Raw genomic sequence first — 13,382 nt, 5'->3', positions numbered from 1 at the left:
TTTTTTGTTTTTATTCACGACTAAGGGAGCAGTGCTTAGCACATCATAAACTCTCAGTAAATATTTCATGACTGGGTGAATAAAATGGGTAAATGGAGGCTAAGGATACTACAATTATCTTGTTTATTTGTTTTCTTATATTCTCTGTCCACTAACCTCGTGAGAATAAAGCTGGCTAAGAGCAGGGATCTTGTATGTTCTGTTACATACCTAGAACGTAGAGAATACCTGCTATGCACTAGTTGAATGAATGACTTATTTTACTTTGCCAGTGAAGACTCAAAAATTGCAACAACAGTTTTCAAATCTTTGAAGTAATTTTCACATAACTAATGTCAATTAAGAGAAGACATTTATTTGCCTGTGATACAATTAGAGATTGGAGCATGTTGGAGGTGGGATTTAGCCATTCTGTCCTGTTCTTTCCAGAATGTTGAAAGCCTGAGGCAAGATTTGGAACTAAAAATACTTGAATCTTCCTCTATCTTGCCTGCCTATCACTCTATAAGGAAGAGATACACGTGGAACAGATAGATACTGATGTGCAAGGGATGTTCTCTAATGGAAAATATCTTTTAATCTCTACACTGAATATCATGGATGGTCATGAGAGATGTGTTCATCTGATGGCAAATATGGGAGTAGTCAAGTTGATGGAATGGAGAGAAGGGGCCATCTAAGAGGGCAGATGTAGATTATCTAATTCACTTTTCAGCTCTTGCTAGAAGCACTATGAAATAAAATTGACTTTCTTCCTTGATGTGAGGGAGATATTTGCCTAGTAGTCATATAAAGAAGGACATTGGATTATCATTTGGTTGTGTGTGTGTGTGTGTTTAAGAAAACTTTAGCACTGTGCAAATGTCTCTTACTGATATTTTATATTTATTATATTCTTTACTCATTATAATTCAGTTCCTCATTCATTTTCTGTATTTCTTTTTTAATGTACGCATTTATTTATTTACTTTTCAGTAAGTTTAAATCCTTGATGAGTACAGTATCACATGGATCCTGTGGCCAATGGCTTTAGCAGGAAGGTTGCTTCGGAATTTGGTAAGAACCATGTCACTGTTTCCATGAGCATGAGTTACTGTTCCTCAGATTACTCTGGTTTTGTTTGGTTTGCCACCAGGAGTCACTGTGCTGTTCTTTGCTTTGTGTACATAAGCATATCTCTTGCCTAGATAGAATTCAGTTTCATCTCAAGCATAATCACCTTCGATTTTAAGAAGAGCTATGTGCTCTCTCTGGTTCCAGAGGCCCTGCTTGTAGCCAGCAAAAATGCCACAGCCTTCTAACATATTTGTCCTGTTCCCAGCAGGCCTTGACAGGCTCCAAGATGGAGGAAAGAAAAAGAGCCATTTTCTGTATTTCTTTGAAATATATTTATTTAGTGATGACATATATCTAAAAGGTAAATAAAAAACAAAACTTGGAATAGATTTTGATTTTCCTATAAAGTAAGTAAAATCGATGTAGGTACAAAGCCTAAAATGGAGAAAAACTTTAATCTTTGGGGGAATTTAAAGTGGTCATATATTTTTAATATATTTAATAATGTAAACAATGAATTATCACTGAAAACATTTATTTAGAATCATGCCTTAATTAACAGTGTATGTTTTCTGAAATATTTCAACTTTTTGTTTTCCCTTCAGTTAGCTAGCTTATTTTTATTATATTCAAAGTTCTCTACCATATTCATATTACAAGACTCGGCAGAATAAAATGATTTACTAAAACAGTGATGAGGAGTTATAAATTTAATAATGAAAGGAGTTATGTCTTATTTCTCATTTCTACAAGACTCCACTGAACATTGCTCTAAGGTAGTTATGTAGGTAGAAGAATATCTCTATTCATTGTGATTATTATAACTACTATATTTAGTATATATTTATTTTAGAATTTGCACACATATATACATACATATAAATACATATATCTATTTTGTTTGTAGAATAATATGTTTTCATGTTTAATCATATTGGTAACAGGTACCTCAAAAGCAAATAGATAAACAACTAATTGAAAATATATTTTAAAATCTTACAATTTAATAAAAAACTTGGATGAGCAGGAAAAAACAGCAAATACAGATTTGATAATGCATTTTTTTTAATAATAGAAGAGCCAATAATTCAGCTCCCTAAATATCAAAGTTAACTGTTGAAATAAAGTGTATTAGACATTTAGGTGTACCTCATCCTTCATGGGAGAGAATAAATTAAATTAAAAAAATAAGGTTTTAAAAATTCAAGTGAATATTGATATGTGTAAGTAATATCTTTGTATAACCTAACCTTTGATGAAAGTGGACATATTTTTAATGATTTACATTATAATTATTTCAAACATTTTTCGATTATACCTTGCTAGTGGCCTTTGTTATTTTTTTCCTGGCTTCCCTTCAAGTAAAATGTAATTTTTATCAATGCAATAAATCATTTTTAAAGCAATTAATTCTTTTGCATTTTTGTAGCTGCTAGAGAAATCTTATTTGAGCAGAATGTCAGCCAATTCACAACAATATTCATAATTTTCTCGGGACATGAGTTATAGATATGGGCTTACCTAAAATGAATGTATGGTGTCTCGTGATAGCTGGGTAGTATCTCCACTGGAACCCGTGTTTACTAAGTAAGCTGTTATTTGAAATAACATTTCCTCGTTATCTCAGGATAACACTGTAAATTATATGTATTATTCGGAATACTAAACAAATATTTTCAGGAGCTCATCAAGCACCTGACTTACAGCTCTGAAATTGTCCCAGTGTTACTCTGAGAACAAATCCTGTTTGTGTATATATTATGAAATTAGACTATACCAAGCCCAGAAGGCAGATACAATCATTCTTTGAACTGTACAATAAATCCTGCTGCTCTGGAAAGTTTGAAAGCCTATTTGCATATGGCAGAGGTAATGAAATGCATCTTAATAGACTTAAACATGCAACTTTAATAAGTATCAACCAAATATAACCATTTCCTGGGTGTGATCAAGTAGGCTCCTAATATTCAGCTTTGTTTCTTTAGTTAGCTCTTGTTTATTTTTCCTATTTGCACAGCAGCAAATATGAAGCATTAGATTTGTCGATGGATTGAGCTTCCAAATTATTATCTTTGGAAATAAACAAGAATCACTTGTTTAGTGAGCAAATATATGCTTAATAAAAGATACATTATGCTAAGCTTTTCAGAAGATCTGCTGTTAGTTTGATAAGTAAAAATACCCCTTTTCCCAAGTCAATCTCAGAAACAAAAAATGAAATGGAATCTGTGTTCCAAGGGGGTTTGCATGATTACCTATAATTACAGAAAGTTGCTCTTGCCTTAACAACTCTATGGATCGACATCTGTGCTTGAAAAGTTTTTAACAGAAGTTGACATTGGGAAATATGTATTTTCTTCTTCTTAATTTTTCTGGAGAGTTTTAGAACTTCAGATAGAACCACTGAGAAAATATTCTCTTACTCCACAGCAGACGAAGGGCAATTTGAAAATTCATATTCTGGCCTCACTCATCCTATTCCAGTTGGAAACCTTTATCTAAAGAGGACGAAATCCTGCCCCCACTTCAGAAATGGAGTGGGCAGAAGGTTTAACTTAGAAGCTTTGTATGCCTATTTGTTCTAAATATTGCTTGAAAAGCCTAAACACAATGGCATAAATAAAAATAAACGTCCTTCAGAATAACAAGAACATCATATTCATCACACCTGGATTCATTCTCATCACAGCTGATGTGTAGAGGAATGATTAGAAATCATATAGACACTGATGAGGAGTGAGAGGAAGTTATTTAAAATTCTGCTGCACCTTGTGCTCAAAATATCTCCATCGGCATATAGTCACTCTTGTAAACAGTTTAGGAAACCATGTTTTTTTATACTGAAAAAGCTTAATTTTATGAATATTTTAGATACATTTAGCCAGATTGAAATTTTTAAAGAACTGCAAGCATAACATTTCCTTCTCTATTTCATAACAGGTGTAACTGAAAAGAAGTCAATGAAAAACAAAAGATCAACAAATGTTTCCTAGAAAGTGTAGCTTTTTCTTATGCAAAGACAACTCTCGTGTTGATCCATCATTGTTTTAGAGTGTTGCAGTAATAATTAGGACATGAGTGTGTTTTTTTAATGGTATAGCTAGATATTTATCATATTTTACACCTATAAAACCAAAACTCAGCACAAGGAAACTACCCTGAAAATGCCTAAAAACCCATCTTCTATAGAAGATGTTTCAACATCACCATGTGTTTGTTTGATGGTAAAGTATGAAACACAGTATCTAGCAGGTAGGAAGGTACATATAGGCAGTTATCTGGTTAGCTGTCATTTCTTAGACATAGTCAACTTTGGTTTTTATCCAGGCACCAAGATCATGACCTGACTTCACCCAAGTTTAAACAGTTCCATTTTAACATCAACCTAAATGTGAATTACATCAGAATTACATATTATTGGTCAATAAATAACAAATTACGAATTAATGAGATAGATAACTTATGAGTTAATTAGCTAAGCAATATAGGTTTGCAAATAATTTATACCTGTAAGTAATCAAGACTGGTTGGACTCCTTTTGTTAATCACTAGTCCTTTCATGATTAATGAATAAACTCTGAGCTATAGGTTCTTACAAGGGAAAATCTTCTCTATTTTATTCTCTTATTATTATTCAGGCAGGCCATCCCCTTCTGCTGGTAGAAATGCATCTGATGTTTGTAATGTATGCTGTGAAACCTTTTTTTGAGTAGAGCGGTGGATCCTGTCACAATCTTTCTGCATTTCTTAAGTCTCTATTTTCTTCTTAATAAAAAGGCCTAACTGGGCTGCTAATGTTGCTACTATACTGATCTTTTCGCCATCCTGTTTCTGACTTTTCCATTAGCACAGATAGACCTTATGTAATATTGCTGACTAAGAGACATGCTGCCCTGTCTCACCTGAATACTGCAATTTGTCTTCTTTGTGACCTTTGAATTTTCAATACTGGAATATGTCCTGACTTCAGTTTCTCCGTTGTACACTGACTTCTAAGTTCCTCTATGACCAGTGTGTCCATCTGCCTAAACATATTTGTCTTTTGTGTTTCCTCTTGAGATGTATGGTTACAGGGTCAATGGCTTTCGTATTTTTCTGGTTTTGAAGACCATTTTATGTATAACTTTCAGTAGCCACACTGGTCAGTTTGACTCAGGAAAAAGCTGCATCTCTCTACAAAGTCTCTTTGGGCATGTCTAAGTAACATAGCTCAGGGGTTCTCAAAGTGTGTTCCAAAGGGTACTCATATTATTTTAATGCCGTAATAATCATATAACAATATAGAGCATATTAATTGATATCATTGCATAATTTTTTCTGTAGTTACACAATTTTATAAAATGCTACATTTAAAACAAGTTAATCAGGACATTTTATCATAGGATTTCTCACTGTTTTCAAGAATCTTAAATTCTTTGTGAATATGTAGAAACTGTTCTATGAAGAATACCATGCATTTTGTGAAACAGACTTTGAAAAATGCTGGTGTAGTGTTTTTCCTGCTCTCCCCACTCCTAGGAGTAACACAAAGAGGATTTAAATATAGCCTGTTTTATCCAGCCTGTTCTTCCATCCTTAGATTGAAGAGGATGTTCTAGGAATGAGACATGATGGAAAATTAATCCCATTACATATAAACATTATCTTCTATTTTGGAGCTTAATCTCGTGTCTTTCTTTATCAGCCACCATGCATTACTTCATATCCTATCCTCTTTAATCACTTTCTTAATTTGCTTGTGTGGATGTGTCCATTCCATATATACCATATGTATTTTTGAGAAGTCCCCGCACTATATTTCTTTACATTTCCATCCTGCAGCATTTCACAAGTACAAAATAAATGTTTTAAGTTAAAAAACTTAATAATACTAAGTATTAATATTTTTACATAATAATATTAAAAAGAAATAATTACTGAGTTATACTTTTCTTGATGTAAAAATCCTTTTTGTTTTTCTTGCATTTTAAAAACTCTTTATCCTTGGATCATCTAAATCCCTATTGAGCTTTTGGGGAGAGTAATTGAGTAGTATCTATTAAAAATTTTATAATGTGGGATTCTGAAAATAACCAAATAACAGGTTTATCCTCTGACATTAAGAACTTTGAAAATGGACAAAATAAATAAGGCAATTGTTTTAAATATTAGACAAAATTTTGGATAGGACTGTGATCCTTAAGAGAAGGGGAATTCAGAAGATAACCTCCACATTTGCTCTGCTTTCTGCCTGGAGGCACTTCTCAAACTTTGGTCCAGGAAGTGGATCCCAAGTAGAAGTCAGTAGTTTCACTGGATGAAGGAAACTGATCAGTTTGGGCTGCTGAGGCAGCTATAATTTCCAGGGCAAGTTATCATCAAGATATCACAGAGAATGATCCAGAAACTAGCATAAGAATGCCTCCAATCTTTGAATGAACTCTAAGCTGTCATGCACATTTCAAGATTCTAAGAGGCCAGTTACCAGGGACTGTGAGCTGAACAAACATTCTATGAGTTGAACAGTGATGGGAGAGACTAGAATGCTGAACATGTAGAGTGGAGAGACCCTGAAGAATACAGCAGCCATTTATTCAAAGACTCCAAAGTTCTCCAAAGAGAACTACACTATAGGGTAGTTCTTGTTCATGTTTTTGACTCACCATTTTAAAGCCCCCAGTTGGGGTCACAAAGGAAGTATCCAGTCAGTATGTCCAATCACTTCCATGCTCCGAATTCCCAGATCAATCATTGAGGATGACAAAATAACAGCAAGCACCTGCCGGAACAATGAGGTTTATCAAACTCATGTGCCTAAACTCCGGATGTACCATTTTTGTCACACCAAATCTGTACTTTCCTCTGTACTCTTTTGCTATGCAATTAGCTCTTCTACTCAGTAACAGAAACAAGATTCTTAGTAATCATATTTGGCTTCTACTTCTTACCCAAGTCAAATCATTTATTAAATCCTATTGATTTCATTTCCTTCATACATTCCAGTTCTATCACTTTTTGTGCATGTCTCCTGAATCAGGAATCCTTAATACATGGATTATGGAAAGAGCCTCATACCTCTGAACAACCAGTGGATCAAAGAGGAAATAAAATATATCTTAACATAAACAAAAATGGGAACAACATGCCGACACTTACGAGATGCAACAAAAGCAGTTCTCAGAGGGAAGTTTATAGCAATTAATGCCTACGTTAAGAAAAAAAAAATCTTAAAGTAAATTTACACCTCAAGGAACTACAAAAAGAAGAAGAAACTAAGTCCAAAGTTAGCAGAAGGAAGGAAATTACAAAGGTCAGAGCATAAGTAAATGAAATAGAGACCAGAAAAATAATAGAAAAGGTCAATGAAACTGAGAACTGGTTTTTTGAAAAGATAAAATCAACAAGCCTTTAGTTAGACTAAGAAAAAAAGAAAAAGACTCTAATAAAATCAGAAGTGAAAGAGGAAACACTACAACTGGAACCACACAAATGTAAAAAATCATAAGAAACTCTAGGAACAGTTATATGCCAACAAATTAGATAACCTAGAAGAAATGCATGCATTCCTAAAAACAGACAACCTACCAAGACTGTATCATGAAGAAATAGGAAATCTGAACAGACCAATGAGTAAAGAGATTGAATCACTAGTCAAAATATTTCAACGAAGAAAAGCCCAGGACTAGAGGTTTCATGGGTGAATTCTACCAAGAATCAGCACAAATCCTTCTCAAATCCCTCCAAAAAATTGAAGAGGAGGGAACACTCCCAAACTCATTTTGTGAGGCCAGCATTACCCTGATACCAAAGCCAGATAAGGATATTACAAGAAAAATAAAATTATAGGCCAATATCCCTGATATATACAGATGCAAACATTCTCAAGAGAATATCAGCAACCAAATTCAGCAGCACATTAAAAGGATCATCCCCCCACAATCAATGTGATTTATCCTTGGGATGTAAGGATTGTTCAATATATACAAACCAGTAAACATGAGATCCAATGATGTCATGAAAATGGAGGAAGAGGAGACTACAGACTGTTCCCCTACAAAGACCCTCAATTAGACAACTATCTACAAACAAAAATAGCTCTGAGAGAGCTCCAGGATCCACTTAAGAAACTTGAACAACAAGAAAACCAGAGGATAATTGCACAAAAAGATGAGCAGTTTTATTTTGCCTGAACCATCCCATTAGACTGGCACTGCCTGGGACCAAGAAGAAATTGTTTGGCTGGAAAGAGCTTCCCTCTCCAGAAATGGAAAATAAGGTTAGCAATGAACTTTCCCAGCCTTTTGAGGCAGTGCATGAAGGACCCACTTCAGTTTCATCCCACTCAGAAATCAGCAAAGCTGAGATATGTAGGGTTGGCTAGGAATAAGGCAAAAGAGCAGAGGCTGGTATCAGCCACACAGTGGGAGTGGCCTGCTGTGTGAGTGCAGGATACCAGCCTAGAACCCAGCTGCTGTACATGTGCTCAGGGCTAGCCCCTCCAGCTGTTTACCTGTTTTATCGACAACAGCCAAAACATGGATACAACCTTAGTGTTCATTGATGGATGAATGGATAAAGAAAATGTGAGATTAGGTAGGTGGGTAGGTAGGTAGACAGATATTATTCAGCCATTAAGGAACTAAATCCTGGCATTTGCAAGAACATGGATAAACCTTGAGGGTATTTGCTAAGTGAAAAAAGACAGAGAAAGACAATGTGTGATTTCACTTATATGTGGAATCTAAAAGAGCCAAACTCATATAAACTGAATCAAATGGTGGTTGCCAAGGGCTGGGGGGAAATGTGAAGATATTGATCATTGGTTATCAACTTCCAATTATAAGATGAATAAATTTTGGGGATCTACTGTACAGTATTGTGACTATAGTTAACAATAATGTTTTCTTGAAAATTGCTAAGAGAGTTGATCTTAAATATTTTCATGTACTCACACAGGCAATTATGTGAAGTGATGGGGATATATCAAATCATAACACTATACATCTTAAACTTACACAATGTCATACGCCAATTATATCTGAATGGAGATGGGGGAAATGAAAGAACACTATAATGGAATTTCCTAATTTCAGAATTGTTGCCTATCAACCATTTTCAACATTTAACCAGAAAGATTATTTTGGAAATACAAATATATTTGCTTAAAATCCTATAATGTTCCCTCAGTGATCCACAATGAAAAGTATACATTTCCAAGCCCGGCCTTCAAGACATCTCATGACACAGAACCAGCCTAACTCTCCAACTTTTTCTATTGCTACACCTTGCTATTTCTTCTCCAACAACACTCAGCCTCTGAAATGTCACTGTTTCTGTCTCTCTGTGTCTCTTTGTTCAAAAGCCCAGAAGCAGTTCCATCTGCCTAGAAAAGCTTCCTCATGCCCCATCCCTTTGGCCAGGCTATCTTCTCTCTGTTTTCTAATATTCAGTTCATGTTTTATCTTCTCCGGAATGTCTTTCTTTTGACATCCACATATACCATATGTTGTATTAAACAAGTGAACCGAAACCTTTGTCTCTTAGTTTCTTCACACATAAAATGGAAATGACAGTAATGAGGATAAATTAATGAATTAGTAATTATTAGGCAAGTGCCTTGAGTAGGGAGCTGTACCTATTTTGAATCAGATTTTCATATGCTGAAAATAGTAATAAACTTCCTCTGGGCATTCAGTTAAAAAAAAAAAAAACTTTGCTAGTTTAATGAGAAGATTGACACCTAGGCAAATGTTGAAAGTTAGTTCAAATCAGTTTTAGAATATCATAGTATTTACTCCATTTATGTTTGCCCAGACTTAGCAGAACCAAGGACATAATTGATGTATTTGTTTGGGGATTAGTTACCTTTTACTAATGAAATTACTCTAAATTTGCATTTTCTCTTCCTTTTCAAATTTCATAAATCTCCCATCACAATGTAATTACTTAGTTTTCTCAGATGATCAGGATTTATCCTCTTACTGTACTTGTCATTTTGCTATTTTGTATATCACGTTTCTTGGGTCTTACATTCCCAGGACAACCTCATAATTTCTGTTCCTCGTATATAATAATAAACAGTAGATCTTTTGTGACTAATCACTTTGAGGTCTCCAATAATGCTAGGGAATTTTTTTTTACCTTTCTGAAAGGAACTGTGTGGTAATTTCTTATTTTTTCTCAAATTATTTGAGAATAGTGAACCTTGTAGACATTCTCATTGCTGATATAAGCCTTTAGCCATAACCATCTAAGTCATTCCACTTGCACAGGTGAGGTACAGGACCCTACTTTCAGGTCAAGGAATTTCACCTGGTTACAAATTCATTGACACTCAGAAGATACAATATCCTCCCCTCTCTGAAGTGACTTTACACAAGGGAGGGTTAGATCTATCTCTGCTTCTCTTAGAAGAGTTGACATATCTGCAAGTCATTTTATTCTTTTCAATCCTATTTTGATAGTTTCTCTTATTTTCCTTTTCATAAAGATTAAATCCTGCACTGAATTCACTCACACTCAGAGTTATGGCTCAATTGCTATGTTCTACTCATTTTTCTCTTATAAATCAGTGAAATTTTGTGATTCCTCTAATGAACATTAAATCAGTAGAAGTAGATTAAAATGTCCTAAGGAATTCAGTGATTTCCCCACACTTTTTTTTTCCTCACCAGGAATACTATGGAATATATATCCAGTGTAGTTGGGGTATCAAAAGTCAAATTTAAAAAAAATAGTTTCTTATTGTTAAAAACCCACTGTCTTATGGTAATACATTTGTAAATAATACTACCAACTTCAAATAGCTTTCAGCTACTTTAGGATCTCTATCGAGGGGTCTTAGAGACTAACTGTAGAGGAGTATGTAGGTGATGGGTCCTTCATTTTTGATTTCCTTGATGTAGCAATTCCAGTATATTTGTGTATATGTACATACATGCATATGTATGTTCATGATTTGCCATGTTTTGTTTCTAGAAAGCTTACATGAATGCAGTCATTTAATACTGATATGGTTCATTTTACCAATAAAGAAGCAAGTCAATCTGTGGCAGATTGGAGTATAGACGTAGGTCTCTGTTATCTAGTCCAGAGTATTTTCAGCCACACATATTTCTGATAGCATTATCACTAGCAAGAAGGGCCAACTTATATATTTATGACATTGTAATTTTCTTGGGAGGTTCTCTACAATGGACAGCCTGGTGCCTTTCCTTTGACAATATCTTGAGCGATTTTTACCAAAAGAAATCTTTATCAAGAACAAGAGGACAAGGATATGTTGAATCACCAGTTGCCATAATCCATATTCCTACAACATATCCCTAGGACATTGCCCCATACTGTTGTCCAGAAAACTTCAGCACCATACATCAACTCTGGATTGATATACCTGCTCAGCTGACATCCCTGTACCACCCTAGACTGCATTAGGGTGTTTTAAGTCCACAGGTTGTGTAATTTCTGATGTTGAATTATGAATGATTATGAATGTCAAGTTGGATTTATCTTGCCACCTTTGACTTCATGCACAGCTTGTGGCTTGACAGTTTCTAAAGGCCTTATTGGTTTTCCCAACTTTCAATGAGGACTCTTCAGGATTTAAGAAATTTCTGTGTTTGTTCTAGACAAAAATGAGGTTCCAGCCAGCCTTTTGGTTAGTCAGGTTTTATCAATGCAAAGAAGTTCTATTTTTAAGATCTTCATATCTAGGGTACTCAGGGCCATGCTTATGCTTGTCACTCTATCAAAGACTGTGTCTGATTCATGGTCACCAGTGCAAAATTCCAGTTAGGGTTCCATTTCCAGCTGTCTGATTAAGCTTGATGTTACTTTGCACATATAGAAAGTGGCAGATCTTTTGAGTCATTCTCAGTTTATTCCAACCAAGAACTGGTGATGGTGCATAGGAACATGGCACAGAGTATTAAGGGTATGGACTTAGAGGGGTCATGTTACTCAAACACAGTTGAAAAATTAATTGTCCAGAGAGCTGATGCTGTTCTTCTCTATTAATGAGGGTCACATTTGTATTAACCCCTGCCACCCATTCATTTCCTGAGAGTTTCTAGAATAAAGCTATTCTATCAACTAAATACTAGATTCCAAGACTAATTTGATCAGCATGTATATTTTTCATCTCCCTTAACATTGCTGATTTTATTTCCTTTTTTTTAAATTATGGTCTTCTAAAAGGCTTTGTGATCAGTTTGGATTTCTTTCAAAGGATTAGTTATGGTATCTGAACATAATTCTGCCAAAGCCTATGCCATCTTTTTGTGTTTTGAAGGGTGAATGTGTGTTGTTGTTGCAAATCAAATAATGGTAAGGCTTTGTCTTACTGAGTGCAATTTATGTAATCTGTTTTAATAGATAACAGGGATTATATGGTCAAATGAACTCTTGGATCCCCAACTCTCATCTTAACCCTTTTTATAACTAGAAATTTGAGATACTACATCTTAAGCAATCTAAATGTCACAGTTATTCCTTCAGAATAATTCTATTGAACCTACGCAAGGAAACAAAACTTGAGTTTAAAATGAGCAAATAGCTTTAACTTTGTATGCTGGGCGTGGTAGGGAGGATGGAGGGATATTGTGCCTAGCGATGGTGAAAACATGATCATTTTTATTTTAAAAAATTTAAAAATTAATTAATTAATTTAAAAAATATTTATTTATTCATGAGAGACAGAGAGAGAGGCAGAGGGAGAAGCAGACTCCCTGTTGGAGCCCATGCGGGACTTGATCCTGGGATGAAGGCAGACGCTTAACCAACTGAGCCACTCAGGTGCATGAGCATTTCTAAATTAAAATCCCAACCAGGATAATCTTTGGAAGTTGATTAAACTCTCAAAGCTTTAAATTCCTCATCAGTAAGATGGAGTTGACAATTCCTATAGAGTTCTTTAAGTATTTATTAATATATGTTTTTTTTTTACCTTCAAAAATAAGTACTCAATAAATGCTAGCCACCTTCTTCTTTGTTTTCCTCAAATCTTCTTCCTTTACATTGGACATGATAGGATAGGAATATGTTCACAATACTAAAGAATGAATCCACAGGATAATACTGCTTGGGCAAGGTAGGTTTTGTAGAAGATTGATTTAGACCTACATCAGAACTAAGGAGGCATTTGGAATGCAAGACTTTATCTCTGAGAATAAATATGGCTTATTACAATTACAGCAGCTTTGCTGTAACCATTGGGCTTCCATTTGGGTTCCCATATCATACATTTTGTCTGAATTACAAGAGTTTGAATCTGTTTAGCCACTTTCTAGCATATGATTTTAGACAAGTAATTTATCCTCTGCCTTGGTTTTCTTATCTGCCCAATGTCA

General features: G+C 34.7%; 2 pseudogenes; one reads left to right on the top strand and one right to left on the bottom strand.

The window, feature by feature from the left end:
- LOC129045339 (ubiquitin carboxyl-terminal hydrolase 46-like) overlaps nucleotides 1–13,382 on the top strand; it is a 234,503-nt pseudogene that overhangs the window by 18,391 nt on the left and 202,730 nt on the right.
- On the bottom strand, nucleotides 981–1,304 carry LOC123834612 (large ribosomal subunit protein eL33-like; annotated as a pseudogene).

Source organism: Mirounga angustirostris, unplaced genomic scaffold (assembly GCF_029215605.1).
Source record: "Mirounga angustirostris isolate CCGP_5_RB_7025 unplaced genomic scaffold, mMirAng1.0.hap1 SCAF_1, whole genome shotgun sequence".
Classification (NCBI taxonomy): Eukaryota; Metazoa; Chordata; class Mammalia; order Carnivora; family Phocidae; genus Mirounga; species Mirounga angustirostris.
The sequence above is the reverse complement of the archived record's forward strand: the minus strand, read 5'-3'. Positions and strand labels throughout refer to the sequence as shown.